At 41.0% G+C, this 13,707-nt stretch overlaps 1 protein-coding gene across 2 annotated transcripts in view; it reads right to left on the bottom strand.

Annotated features, from left to right (window-relative positions):
- Window positions 1-13,431, bottom strand: part of LOC122715965 (Kv channel-interacting protein 1-like) — a 130,085-nt gene extending 116,654 nt beyond the window's left edge. Inside the window, exon 1 of one of the 2 annotated variants that reach the window (XM_043938584.1) lies at window positions 13,330-13,431. The gene's annotated coding sequence lies outside the window, so the exon portion shown is untranslated. Of the gene's footprint in view, window positions 1-1,205; window positions 1,466-13,329 lie in introns of those variants that run through there. The other variant, XM_043938585.1, reaches the window with a different exon arrangement.
- Between the last annotated feature and the right edge of the window lie 276 nt (window positions 13,432-13,707).

Genomic DNA, 13,707 nt, shown 5'->3' with positions numbered 1-13,707 from the left:
AATTCAACACATTATATGAGAAAAATATTTACTAAAGGCTAAGATACATTGAATTATCATTTATTAGAGTTACTTACTAATTATTCTAAACGTGAGGACAAATATAAACAATATTTACATTATACATAATTGCATCATAGACACGTTTCAATTCTATTTTCCTCTAATCGACGCTGATATTTTTTGCAATGCATCTAACGTATAATGCAATCATATGATTGTTGTATTGAAAATAAACTTTTAAAATAAATGTTGTTAAAATACGAGTGTCATCACATATATTCCATTGCATATTTCATATTTAACACAGAGCGATAATAAATTTTCGCTAAATAGAATTTGGATATATTTCAAGAATTTAATACGAGATATATATTCGTTTGTAAAATAACTAATGTCTCGTTTGTACTCCGTTGACCCAGTTATTACACACAATGCAAATTTCTTTTACATTATAACCGGTTATATAAATACGATACATTTACTTGTAAAATTTTGAACAATTAAAGAGATACGTAATATTCATATCGAAATCGAGCTTACACGGCATGTGCGATATGTACACATGTACCATTTACTTTTTATCGAATAACACGTATTTCGAAAGACAGGTTATCTGGATTTAATACAGATTATATTAGCGGAATGATCTTATGTTGCAGTATGTAAAACTGCAAATATATATCACAATCTTGCACAACTTTATTACGAAAATTTTCTAAACGGAATAATTTTAAATTTTATAAATAATTGCTTCTCTTTAGAGATTTGAAGAATCTAATCATTTACGTGAAAAGTATTCATAATTGCATTTAAGTAGCAGAATAACGAGAATCGTAGTATATTTATTTTTTTCTTGCCAAAACGAATCGAGACAATTTTATTGAAACGAAAATGCCAGAGAAATATTTTTGCTCGATTTCTGTTACGTCGGTTAAAACATATAATAAGTATAGTATATAACCGATTTAAATATTAAACAAATATTAAATAAATATTAATTTATATTCATTTAACTACATCAAAGCAATGATTCACTTCAATTAATATATTGTTTAATACGTCGTTAAACTATCTGGAATGTTTAACGTCACGATTGATTTTATAAAAATAATAGAAAATTTATACACGGATAAACGAAAGACTCATTGTGATTACCAAATAAGAACAGGAGACGGGGTAGATGGAGAGTAAAAAAGACTTACGTTTTACTATACAATCGTCACCTGACTCCGAGTTGCAGTTTCTTCAAGGATTTCAACGGAATCGAAATTTCTCAATCGCTCTATTCACAAAAATACGATAACGCAACGGATGGAATCGACGAATGGGAGGAGTTAGCCGCAGCTATTGTTCATAAAATTACGGCCCGTGGCCATTCGATTTCAAAATCGAACTCTTACTCAACCCTACTTAAAAGAAATCGTGTCGAGCGGATAGATGTTCGAACGAAAGAAGAATGGAGAAGCCCGATCCGCGAACGCGGCAACGATTCGCGGATGCCAACTAAAATGCAAACTAAAATCCGGGAATCTTCGGTGGTTGTAGGATAACGAAAGGCTATTCGTCACTTTGAACTTGGCCGAATAACGCGAACGGAAGAAGTAATTTTGGCCGGTGGCCAGTGTCTTCCCACGCGACATTTTGTATTTTTCTACGCGAGGTTGTTGAAACACGGATAAAAACGTGCCGATATTATACAATTGCGCGCGAAGAAACACGGAATTACGATATCCGGTGAAAAATTAATTTTCCAATCAGCGTTGCAACTTGTCGTTCAAAAATAGAAATTCGATCGATGATCGAAGTTGTTGATCATCTTTTCCTTTCTCTCTTTCTCTCCTTCATTTCCTTCGAAACGATGCGAAGAGGGGAAGATCGAAATCGGTTGAGTCGAAAAATTAATTTTCCAATCAGCGTTGCAACTTGTCGTTCAAAAATAGAAATTCGATCGATGATCGAAGTTGTTGATCATCCCTTCCTTTCTCTCTTTCTCTGCTTCATTCCCTTCGAAACGATGCGAAGAGAGGAAGATCGAAATCGGTTGAGTCGGGGAAGGGGTTGGTTGGATGGTCGGTGTTTAAAAGCTCGGTTCGTCTCTCGCGATGGAACGGTTAACTGTACAAGCCTGGAGAGGCCTGTGGCTGGCTCCTCGAGACTTTCCGTTTGACGGAAGGCGGCAAATTCCAGATAGTAACTGTCGTCGGCGGAATGATCGGTCAGGCTAGAAGGAAGGCATTTAATACGCCTTTAGCGAGGCGCGGCCGGCCGGTCGAGGTGAGCATCGCGCGGCCACGCAAGAAAGTCAGCCCGGTCAGTATACGGCACAGTTAGCCTGGCAGAAGCTTGTACAGAGACCGGCTCCTACTAAGAAATTTATATGGCGGCCTAACCAGCAATTGCACAGCCACCCCGAGCCGCGAGTTCGTTTATCGGATGCTGCGCTAATTGGACCACCGGCCGATCCCAAATGGACAAACTCCCCTCCGTCCACCCCAAAAAGGATTTCGTCCTTCCCAACCATTCCAATCCTTCTTCTTTTCCACGCTTTTTGCCGCGATGCCCGATGCTCGCCCGTAATTCGACAGACTTTTTTTCAATCCGGATCAGACGCGAAACGTTTCCTCATCCGGGAATTTATGGCTGGATTCGTCGAGGTCGAGCGTCGAACGAGGTCGAGGTCTTCTTTTTTCCTCTCCTTTCCAGCTTTCAAATTTTCAGATCGGAACGAGAGAGTCGAATATCGATCGAAATTGGACGCGAGATCGACGGGGGAAGGAGGAGGATCGTTCGAGGCTAAATCGAGGTGGCGCGACGAAATATAACTGTCTTGTTCGCGGTTCTATAGAAGAGGCACGAGCACGTCCCACCAGGTGAAATATTATACAGATGTTAGAGGAGGAAAAAATGGGCGTCCTGACGTGCGGCCGTTTGCGTTAGGACCGTAAGGCAGTTGTAAAATATTTAGGAGTCATCCCGCCGCCCGGTTGTAAAGGCAGGGCTGGGCACAATGGCCCCCGTGATCTTTTTCACGGCACTTCACGATCCACAATGTGAACGACCGTGGCTCTCTAAAGGTGTGTCGAGATTCTAGTATTCTTCGAGGCCATGCAAACTGCCTCTGTTTCTTTCGTCACGCTTGACTTTCGATGTCACCGGTCAACGAATAAATGGCTAATTTTAACGTAGGTCCACGCGGGGAAACGTAACAATACTGCGACCAATGGGTTGACGAGAGAGAGAGAGAGAGAGATATTCAATCTCGAGTAGAAACTTCACCTCGCTCGATTTGTGTATTTTTATACTTTTTCTTTTTTTCAAGTTTTTTTCAAATATATATATATATATAAATATTTACGAATTAAAATTATATTAGGAAGGGGAAAAAAGAAGAAACGAAAAAAATAATTCGGCCAGATGCTTGGAGTGAACCAGGTGAACCGAAGAAAAGAAACGAAAAAGGCACGTGTCTCGCGATGAATATCGAAGAATCGATCTCGTGCGGAGACCGCAATTTCGAGCTATTCGATCCTTCCTTTCTACAGCTTACAGCTGTAACGAGATTATAAATTCGGGAAAAGTTGGTAGCGTCGGTCAAGCTCGAGCAATCGCATTGTGTATTTTCCTCGCCCCTCCTCGACCAGCTAAAAGTTGTTCGTATCAGATCTGACGCGATTCTTAAAAGAAACGGTAGAAAGCTAGCTCCATAAAAATTCAAATGTAAATTTAAAATTTGAAGTTGAAGACGAGTAAAGTCAGGTTCGATCAGTTGTTTCGATATCGTTCGAAACGAATAACAAGCAAGTATCGTAAATAATCGCAGCGTCGATTTTAATGATTCGCTTTGTCCGAAATTTTCGACTAGCTAACTACCTTTCAACGACCAACTCTGAGCAACAAAACAACTTTCGGGATAAATTTTACACAGATAGAAGGAGAGAAGAAAACTACGACGAAGAAACCGTGACTATTTTCGTTGACTGTCTTTTATCGACGACTTGCACGATCGAAATTCAGGATCGATGAGAACCTCGTGCGAGAAAGGAATGCGATCGGGAAGAGGGAGAGGTCAGATTGTAAATTAATGGTGGCTCTTTAGCTAAATTAATTGCGCCAATGGTAATTACACTTAGAACGCGCCGGTTTGCTCCGCATCCTGCTTTAAACGGAGCGCTCTAGCGCTCCTCTTCCACGAGAGAGTTTTCTTGCTTCGTCTCCACCGTCTCCTCCCATTTTGTTCTCAACCGTACCAGCCACCTTCTGTCGCAAGAACGGCAGGGCCGTGGTGTGCCAACCTGTTCGACGATAGTCGCAGAGCCTCCATTGACCGTGAGTGACTACAAGCGTGAAACACGTGTTCGCACACGCACAAATATAATTAGTCGAACATTTTTGCGGAGACCGAGGCGATACAATGTTCGTCCGCCTCTTTCACTCAGCGACACGCATACCACAATTGTATTTGCCGTCGGAGGTACTACTATTCAACGGAATAAACCGTGTTCTGGTTTTGTCTACAGTTTCCATAGTCTTTAAAACCCGCCGTTGATACGTCATCCAGGTTTCCTAGAACGGGAAACATCGAGTTTCAATTCGAAATTCCCCCGTGACAAACTCTTTCACGATTCCTCCCTATTGTATCCTTTTATTATTATTGTTGTTGTTGTTATTATTATTATTATTATTATTATTCGATAATTCGCGCTTAAAACGAGAATTAAAAAAAAAATATCCTCTCTCGATCCGTAATCAACCTTAATTATATCTTTACATCGATCCGTACATCCGTTTTATACATCCTTTCTTCCCATTCGAGATGGAAGAAGGAGAGAGAAAAAAGAAACGGGCGAAAAGAATACACTGTTCCCCGGCCGGAGAGGAGATAAGATGCAAGCAAGAATGGTGGATTTTCAATGCGGCGAGCGAAAGAAAAGGAACCCCTGAAGGAAAATGGGCGAGAGGGGGGAGGGGGGAGGAAGAAGAGGGAAAGAGGAAGGAGAGGGAGCGGTGGAAGAAGGGAAGGTGGAGGAAACGAAGGCTCGGCACGAAGGCTCAGTTTTCTCAAGCCGGGAAGAAAAGTAAGGCGGCGACAAAATGGGGGGAGGGAAAGAGACGGGGAAAGGAAGAAGAAACGGGGAAAAAGGGGGGAGGGAGGTAGAGGGGGGGGGAGAGAGAGAGAGAGAGAGAGAGAGAGGAGGGGTCTACTTGTAAGTAGGCAGTATAGAGAGAAGCAAGGCAAGGAGGAAGAAAGGAAGGAAGAGAGAAGGAGAGAGAGAGAGGATGGGAGAAAGGGAGGAGGAGGAGGAGGAGGACCGTTTGTCGGACATACCTCGGGGCCACCCTGGCGTCTAATTGCGTGTAATGCACTGCCGACTTGCCAGGCCTCGAGTTGCCGCCAGAGAAGAGCCGAGCGAAAAACTCGGGTCGCGCAACGGCAAAACCCTGGCGATCGCGAGGACGCGGTGCTATGTCCGGCACGCTCGGACCCACACGACGAGGATGACCGGGACACGGGGACGGCGAACACCGCCACGTTCTCCAGGACGTCGATCCCCACGTGCATCGCCGTGTATTTTCCGCTCCTCGGGACCAGCCGTCCTGCGTCCTGCCTCCGTCGGAATCTCGCAACCACCCTCCTCGCCGACCGCTAAAATGAAGACGTGTTTCGAACCACCTGGGAATAATATCCTCCTCTCGCCCGTACCAACCCTTTAAAAACAAATTCGCCAACGAACTGTCCTTCGACGCGTTTTTATCGTCAACGACACGGCGCACGTGCAAATGTATCGAAAGATATCAATCAAATGTTGTCGTTGGGAAATAATTCGTTATTGTATAAGGTCGCTTACAATTCAGGTCATCTTCTGTTTTGAGCAGTTTAGCCTCGTGGTACGAATCGAGCGGAATTTCCGAAAAGATGAGTTTAAGAGATCGTTCGATGCTGGTGAGGCGGCGTCCTTTAATCGCGAGCGAGAGAGAGAGAGAGAGAGAGAGAGAGAGAGAAGCGTTCGAAAGAAGCGGTGGGGGAGGGGGAGAGTCATCCGGTAGGGCGAGAGACCGGCACGATCATTTAGCGTAGCTAAGATCTGTCGGTGGAGGTTTTTTGTCGCGACAGCTTATTATGAATAATGATTTATATCTGGTGTGCGGCAGGGTGTGCGGATGTGTGGAAGCGCGTTACATAGGGTCGAAATAAAGACGGATAGAAGGCGGGGTGGAAGGGAGGCCGGCCGAGGGGTTAATAACGGTCGCGTGTTGTAATACCTGCCATTATCCAGAAAACCGACCGCCTAACAAGCTACCTGCTAATAACACACGACGGCACACATGATCACGTGCGTGATCTCTTCACTCCCCTCGCCATTTTTGTCATTGCGATGCCTAATCACCCCCGATACGATAGCTCGAGTCGATCGATCGCTACTCGACCACCGATCGTATCGAGGCGAAACGTGCTTCGTGGAAAATAAAATAACGAATGCAAAATGGAAACTATATATATGCGCATTTTCCACGCGGATGTCGTCGCGGAGATCGTCGAAGCGAGGCGCGGAAATTTTTCGCTCGGCTAAATTAAATTTGCCCGACAATCGCTCGTTGTTGCTCGTTAAATAGCGCGTAAAGAAATCGCTCTATTCCGAAAAGGCCGTGCCTTTGCGCCCTGTCATTTCGCGACTCGTAAAATTCCGCTCCTCCCTCTACTACACCCCTCTGTTCTCTTTATTCGGTCGATCATTGGACGTGGCGCGGCGGATCGTTGACCGGCGACACCGAAGCAAGGTTGTGCAAGGGAGGCGATGCGACTGAGAGATTGGACCCGATCCATTCGACCGGATATAATTGTTCCGTTACTAATTGACTTTTGCCGAGCACCTTTCGCGCCGACCTAGCCCCGCCTAGCTCTTTCTCTTCTTGCGTTAACAAACCTGATTTTGCTTTGCCTCCTGTAATAAGCGTTAATTCGAGGAATAAGTTGAGCAAGCGGATCAATCGGAACGCGGTTCATTAAAGGAAACGCGTAACTGTCCACGGCTCATTTCCACGCGTTTTAAACATTTTTCTCCGATAATTCGATAAACGATCGTTTTTAATTCCGTCTTACACTCGTGTCGTTCGTAAGAAAGAAAGAAAGAAAGAAAGAAATTTCTCGGGGCAAATTTTTCGCCCTGAAAATGGAACGAACGACGATCTACATTTTCTTCGACGATCGCTCGATATCTCGAAATCTCGAGAGAAATGGAAGAGGATCCATATATATATATATATATATAGGCGGTACGGAAGAGAGAAACAATGTAGTTACAAGTTTCTGAATCGTTTTATACGATAGGGGGAATGAGTTGGCTCGATCTATGCGTGTGCGTCCGGTCGGATGCAATTACGGATCGGGGCCGGGCCGAGAAAAACGCCCAGTGCATCGGTTGCCAATTACTGGAAGGAAAGGCAAGGGAGGCTTCAATTTGCTGCCGGCTTCTCTCCACGACGAAGGGCGGAAGCAGCACGGAAGGGTGTGGCACCGTTTACCGATCGCGAATAGCACGGAACCTTTACCGAGATGTGTTCACCTCGAGTATTACACCTCGTCGTAATCGTAACTCGTTCGTCTTTCCCAACTCCAACGATATCTCTCCCTTTAAAAGGAGATCGTGCGAAACTTTTCGTCGTATAGTATCGACTCGCGCGCGTGCGATCTTATACCGCTTTGGAAATGGGTGGAGAGGAGTAAGAGCGTGATCGACGAGTGGTGTGACAGCGAGCGTGAAACGGAAGAAGGATAGACACGCGACGTATAAACGAGTAGATCGATAAATAAATTCCTCGTTTACACGAGGAAATTGCATATCGTTGCTGCGCTCGAGGATAATGGTGGATAAAAATGGAGCGAAGGTTATTAAGCAAATTAGCACGTTTCGGAAAGGGAGGGATAAGAGATGGTGGTGGAGCGATTCAATGGCATACAGATCATTGGTTTCGAGGACGCGGAGAGTTGGAATGAAAGAACGTGGGTGCGAGACACGAGCGAGCGGAGTCGAGCAGGTAATCGAAAATGCGATGCGAGTGCCACGCCGGCGGTCTTTGTCGGCAAGCCTGCACGAGCAAATGCAAAAGGCATGAATGCAGCTGAAACGGCACGAGCCGGCACGAAAGGCGTACGGTAGAGAGCGACGTCTGCTGACGCAGTCCGAGGCTTCCTCTTTGGCCAGACTTCCTGTCGGAAACGATCGTCGCGATTCGCGCGAGCCAACCGTTCATTCCGGCCTTACGATCGCATACTCGATCGGCTCCCGCTCGATCGAAATAATGCCCACCCACTTCACGCCATTATTCTCACGACAACTCTCTCTCCTTTTCTTCTCCCCCCGTTGCTCTCCATTCCGAACCAGAAATTTATTCCATGATCCTTGATTTTCCTTTTATAATATGTAGTTATATATTATAAAACAGAGTTTACAACAGATCGTTGATAACGATCAATAATAATCAAAGGAAATATTTCTATGCGATCGAGATTATTTCATTTTTTATTACATTTTTCTTGTAAATATTTATCACGGTTTATACGAGCGTGAGAATTCGATAGATTTGATTTTACTTCAAAATTATATAATTTCATCGATCGTATCGTGCGATAACCGTAATAGGAGAACCGAAAATAAAGCGTAGTAACAAGCGCATCGATGAATGAAACTCGTGGAATGTCATTGAGAAGTAGCCAGAACGTAATGTACGATAAGTATTAGTATCCTCGCTGCGCCAACCACGCGTTATCCGCTTGCGTTTCTTTATATATGTAAATTTTTCTCGATAAAATTATAAAAAAAAAAAAAATCGTAAATATAATTACGCATACACGAAACGCACGCTGTTCAATTTATACAGCGTAATCTCTTTGGAAAGAGACGATTTCGATTTCTATTCCATTCGATTCCCGTTCGATGGTAAAAATGATCTTAAAAATTGAGGAAAATTAAAAAAAAAAAAAAGGAAAAGAAAGTTTATTGCATTATATTCATTATGGCGTTTGGTTATTCCGGTAATTCGATGTGATGCACGAATCGCCGTAGGTGGTCGAAGATAGAGGTGTGGGAGTCCGTTCCACGATGCCGAAAATCGCGACATCTTCGACACCGCGTCGACATCCGGAGGAAGGCGCCTCGGTTGCGCATATTAATTATGCTACTTATCGATGCTAATTAATTCTTCTAATTAACTAGGCGACGCAGAAACGCGCCGTTAGCGCCTTTCGTTAAAACTTTTTACATATTTCTTTGCGTCATACTTTGCTTTTTCGTGTCAAGGAGTTTCGCTTCGATTGTTATGTAAATTCAATCGATTTGCTAATTATCCACGTTTGCATATACCGGTCATCTGATAAGCTGAAGGAATAAACGGAACACGGAACACACACACTGTTTGCAAACTGTTTTCTCACAGTTCCGCTTTCTTCATTAAATTCATCTTCGTCAAATGTAAATATCCGTCCGTCTCGAGCGACTCACGGACCCGTCGTTATCGAATTCAATTTTATTTTTAAAGAACGATTCGCGAGCGTGTAAGATGATAATGACTCGCTGAGAATTCTCGATTATCTCCAAGCGTCACAATTGCGTCGCAGAGGAACCCGGAAATAATGGAAACGATATTCTTTTAACGTTATTCGGAATACAATGTTCCATGATAGCATCGGTTGGCGCGAAAGAAAAAAAAAAAAAAAAAAAAAAAAAAAAAGAACGAGTAGAAAATCTGGTAGGTTTGTTGTTTCGTCGAAGGACAAGATTTTTGCGTCGGCGTGAGCTGCCGTTAAAACGACAAATTACCCATCTTGTAGTACAAGGTTCCTCCACCTAACCGATGGAGTAAAAGATTTCTGAAGCAAAGAGGAGGGCAGATCCATCCCTTCCAACGTTCCGTGGATTCTTGGCGGACAGATTTGGTGGGAGAGATGGCCGTCGAGTGGGAAAGCCGCGAACCATCGGAGGGGAAGTGGATTGACTTACGAGAGATTCTTGCACAAGTGCTCGCGATGCAGCGGCGAAAACCTCCCGCAAAAGGATTTACGACATTACTTTCATTCTTTCCTCTAAAGATTTTGTCCGGACCGATTTGTAAGGGCTCGTGTGCTTCTCTCACCGTAAAACACCGATGACACAACCGCCTGTTTCCATTTCTGACAACGTTTAATTAAAGTGTTGCGAGGAGGGACAGCCCACTCGACAAAACACTTTTTAAAATCCTTCGAAATATATTAAAAAATGTTTTCGAAATATTCGAAACTCGCAAGTAAAGGATCAATTTGTGAAGCTAGAACAAGCGAGAATTCACGAATTCATCTCTATTCGAATCGAATAACGATCCGATTGAATTTAAAAACGTTGATCCGAAAAGGATTCGAGTTTCAATCGCGTAATCGTAATTTTTATTCGATGTTGAAATGGCGATCGCCTTAGGCCGTGGACTGGTACCAAAATGGCGCGCGGCTTGGGGGCACTGGCTTACCTAAAACTCATGATCGTTTATGATATTCTGAAACGAAATTAAATTGCAACGAATTGTCGAGATATCGAGTGTCCTTTGAACGATCGTGGAAAAAGATTTTGACGTTTAGACGTCTGGAAAGTTGAGCAACATTGAATCTGAGACAGACTACTGACTACCGACCGGGTCGACGCCCGGCGAAGGCCGCTAACGACGCCTAATCTTTTCCAAGAAGTTGTCACAACTCGCCGCTCTTCTGGTATCGAGCCTCGTTCAGGATCAGCTTAAGTTTCTCCATGTGCTGTATTTGGTATCCGCTATAAATCGTCCAATCCGAACAAACGCCGCCTCTTGACGCAACTTTCAAAACGAATTGTGTATCAATTTCATTCTCTTTTTTGGGAGGAGAGAATGAAATTGAGAGAATCTTAATTTCCTGGTTTCATTTCAACAATTTACCATAGATAAACTTTCTTTATATAAAAGGGATTATGATGAAGAGATAACAATGTTATACGAATACGTTTCAAAAATTTACTACTACTTTTTTGCTATTGATTATTATATAATCGATGAAAATTATTTCGTTATTTTTTTTCTAACAAGTTATTGATTATCCGTTGGAATTGCATAATGTTTTTAATACATTAATAATGTATTAAAATAATGCTCGTTCGCTTTGTTTGATATTTTCGAAGAAAATATGATAGAGAGTGGAGCAACGAGGACAATTTTAAATCTGCTTGCCAGGATTCTGGTTCAGGTACTGACCTGTTGGAGGCTGATGGGGCGTGGCACCAAGAGATACGAGTTCTGCCATTGGTTCGTACCTGTTAAACCATTCACTGACACAATTACTCTCCCCGGTACACCAATGTGCTGTAAGCTTATCGATCGTCTCACGGCCAAATTGAAAGATGAAATAATAATATTGTTGTTGTACGATCGATGTTTAATTTTGTGGAAATTTCGTATTGTAAAAATATAATCCGTATTGATTTATCTCGTCGAGATAAGATTCATCGTTCTATTTTTCTTTTTCCTTTCTTTCTTTCTTTCATCTAAGTAAAAATTTATCGAGACAATATTTCTACCTGCATGTTTTTAGTATACGTTCAACTTTTCTAGGGAACTCGTTCCACGTAAACCATACGAGAATGAAATCGTGGAAGACACAACCTGGTTCTGCGTAAAGTGTCGACAATTCCAGCAAATCATGAAAATTCATAGGGATTCGCTTCCAAGGAACGAGTTACGAGACAACCTGATAGTTTTTCCAAGAATCAACTCACACTGAAAGAATCAATGACGAATCATTCTACTCGTTATTGAAACGGATTTCAATTGAGAAACATCTGAATATGTATTTTTATAAATTCTAAAACGTTAAAGTAAAAAAAACGTTCTACGTTATATATATATATATTCTATGAAATATTCTACCTTCATTCTACAATTCTTCTCTATAATAATCCAATAATTTGTTAGCACTTATGAGATATTATGTTGTCTTGAAATTGAGTACAATTAATTAAGTATTATTTTAATCTTGCAAGGTTTTTCCAAACGAAGAATTTAAATAATCGTTCTTTGAATTACACCAAGCGGAACGTTATAAACATTAATTATAAACATTAATTTTATAATCTTCGTATTTGCATCCTGTGAATTTCCACACGTTTATCTTATTATATTTCCCAAAGAATCGATATTAAATATTAATAAAATAACGCAATGATGCTAGGTTAGATTTTTAGAAAGTTAATTTACATTCTATAGAATAGAATTTTAAAGCACGTAAATTGCATTATTCTACATAGTTACATAGTTAGGTACGTTCTAATAATTTTAAGTGACTACTTAAAAGTATCTTTCAATACATGTATCTACGAATACGTGAAGATATCTATTAATAGATAGTCATACTACTATTATAAATAGACGTATCTAACATTTTAATTTTAGATGAACTCTTAGAATTGAAGAAATAGCGAAATGTACATAAGATTTTATTAATTAAATTTATCAGTAGATATCCATTTATTTGCACTAATTATTTTCTTGTAAAATTATGAATAAACAATAATTGATAAAATATCACAATATAATTAATTTTATTATATTATATAATTACTAATTTAATATTTTAAATTCCGAGAAATTTGTAAACTTTTTTATATCTAAAAAAAAGTGATATTATTATCAAACTATATTACATATATTTGTTGCTTTTATTTATTTAATGAGCAATATGCCATTGAAATGCATCATTGCGTATTCATTAAACTTCTGTTAATGATATCAATGCTTAATTAAATTAAAAATAAAAATGTATAATCATTACTCGGGAATTTCCTTATTAAATGTTTTCAGCCTTGATAGTAAACCGTTCATCTCTCTCGAGCTCGGTCTGATTATATAAGTACTATTTTACATCAACTTGTAACTAATACAAAGATCCTTTCTCTCTCGTAGCATATCAAATAATGTAGAAAAATTTTATTTAAAATAAGTTTTAAAACAAATAAGTAAACAAATCTATGAACAATATACTTATAAATAATAAGTATAAAAATCTTATACTTTGTAAGCTTCGATAAAAAGTAAATTTCATTTAAACCATCTTAATTTCTCTTTACTCAAAAATAACAATCAACGTGATTTAAATTATTATATTCTATTTCTTATCTCAAATAATCATAGCCAAATGATTTTCAATTTCATCATTTCCTAACCTCGAAATCTCAACAATTACGTCACTTATGTTAAAATATTTCGATACATGATTCGAGATATAATACTACTAAAAAAAACGATATCTCTCAATCAACTGTCAATCTTTAGATTACTTACGTAGAAGAACGAAAAGAAAGAGAGAGAGACAAATTCTTGATGTTTTTACTCAAAGACCCGATTTACATGGAAGTGTAACATACATACGCCCGCGCACTAATTTCCATGCAAATAAAGGTCGTCAACGAGAGAGAGAGCGCGCAGACGCCCCACTCTCACGCGATTCTGAACACGGTCACAAGCAGAACACATATCTACATAGCAGGCGCGGAGGAGGCGCCTATGTATACGCTAGTACCAATACCAAAGCTAACTTAGACCGATATGCACGACCGTCTTGTTCTCCGCGATCTCTCGCGACGCCAGTTCGTTTCTAGCGTCGTTCGCAAACTCAGTCACGCGTGCCCTCCCCAATTTTTCCGCCGAACCGGAAACCGT

The sequence above is a fragment of the Apis laboriosa genome, unplaced genomic scaffold (assembly GCF_014066325.1).
Source record: "Apis laboriosa isolate Shangri-la unplaced genomic scaffold, ASM1406632v1 scaffold40_cov151, whole genome shotgun sequence".
NCBI lineage: Eukaryota > Metazoa > Arthropoda > Insecta > Hymenoptera > Apidae > Apis > Apis laboriosa.
The sequence above is the reverse complement of the archived record's forward strand: the minus strand, read 5'-3'. Positions and strand labels throughout refer to the sequence as shown.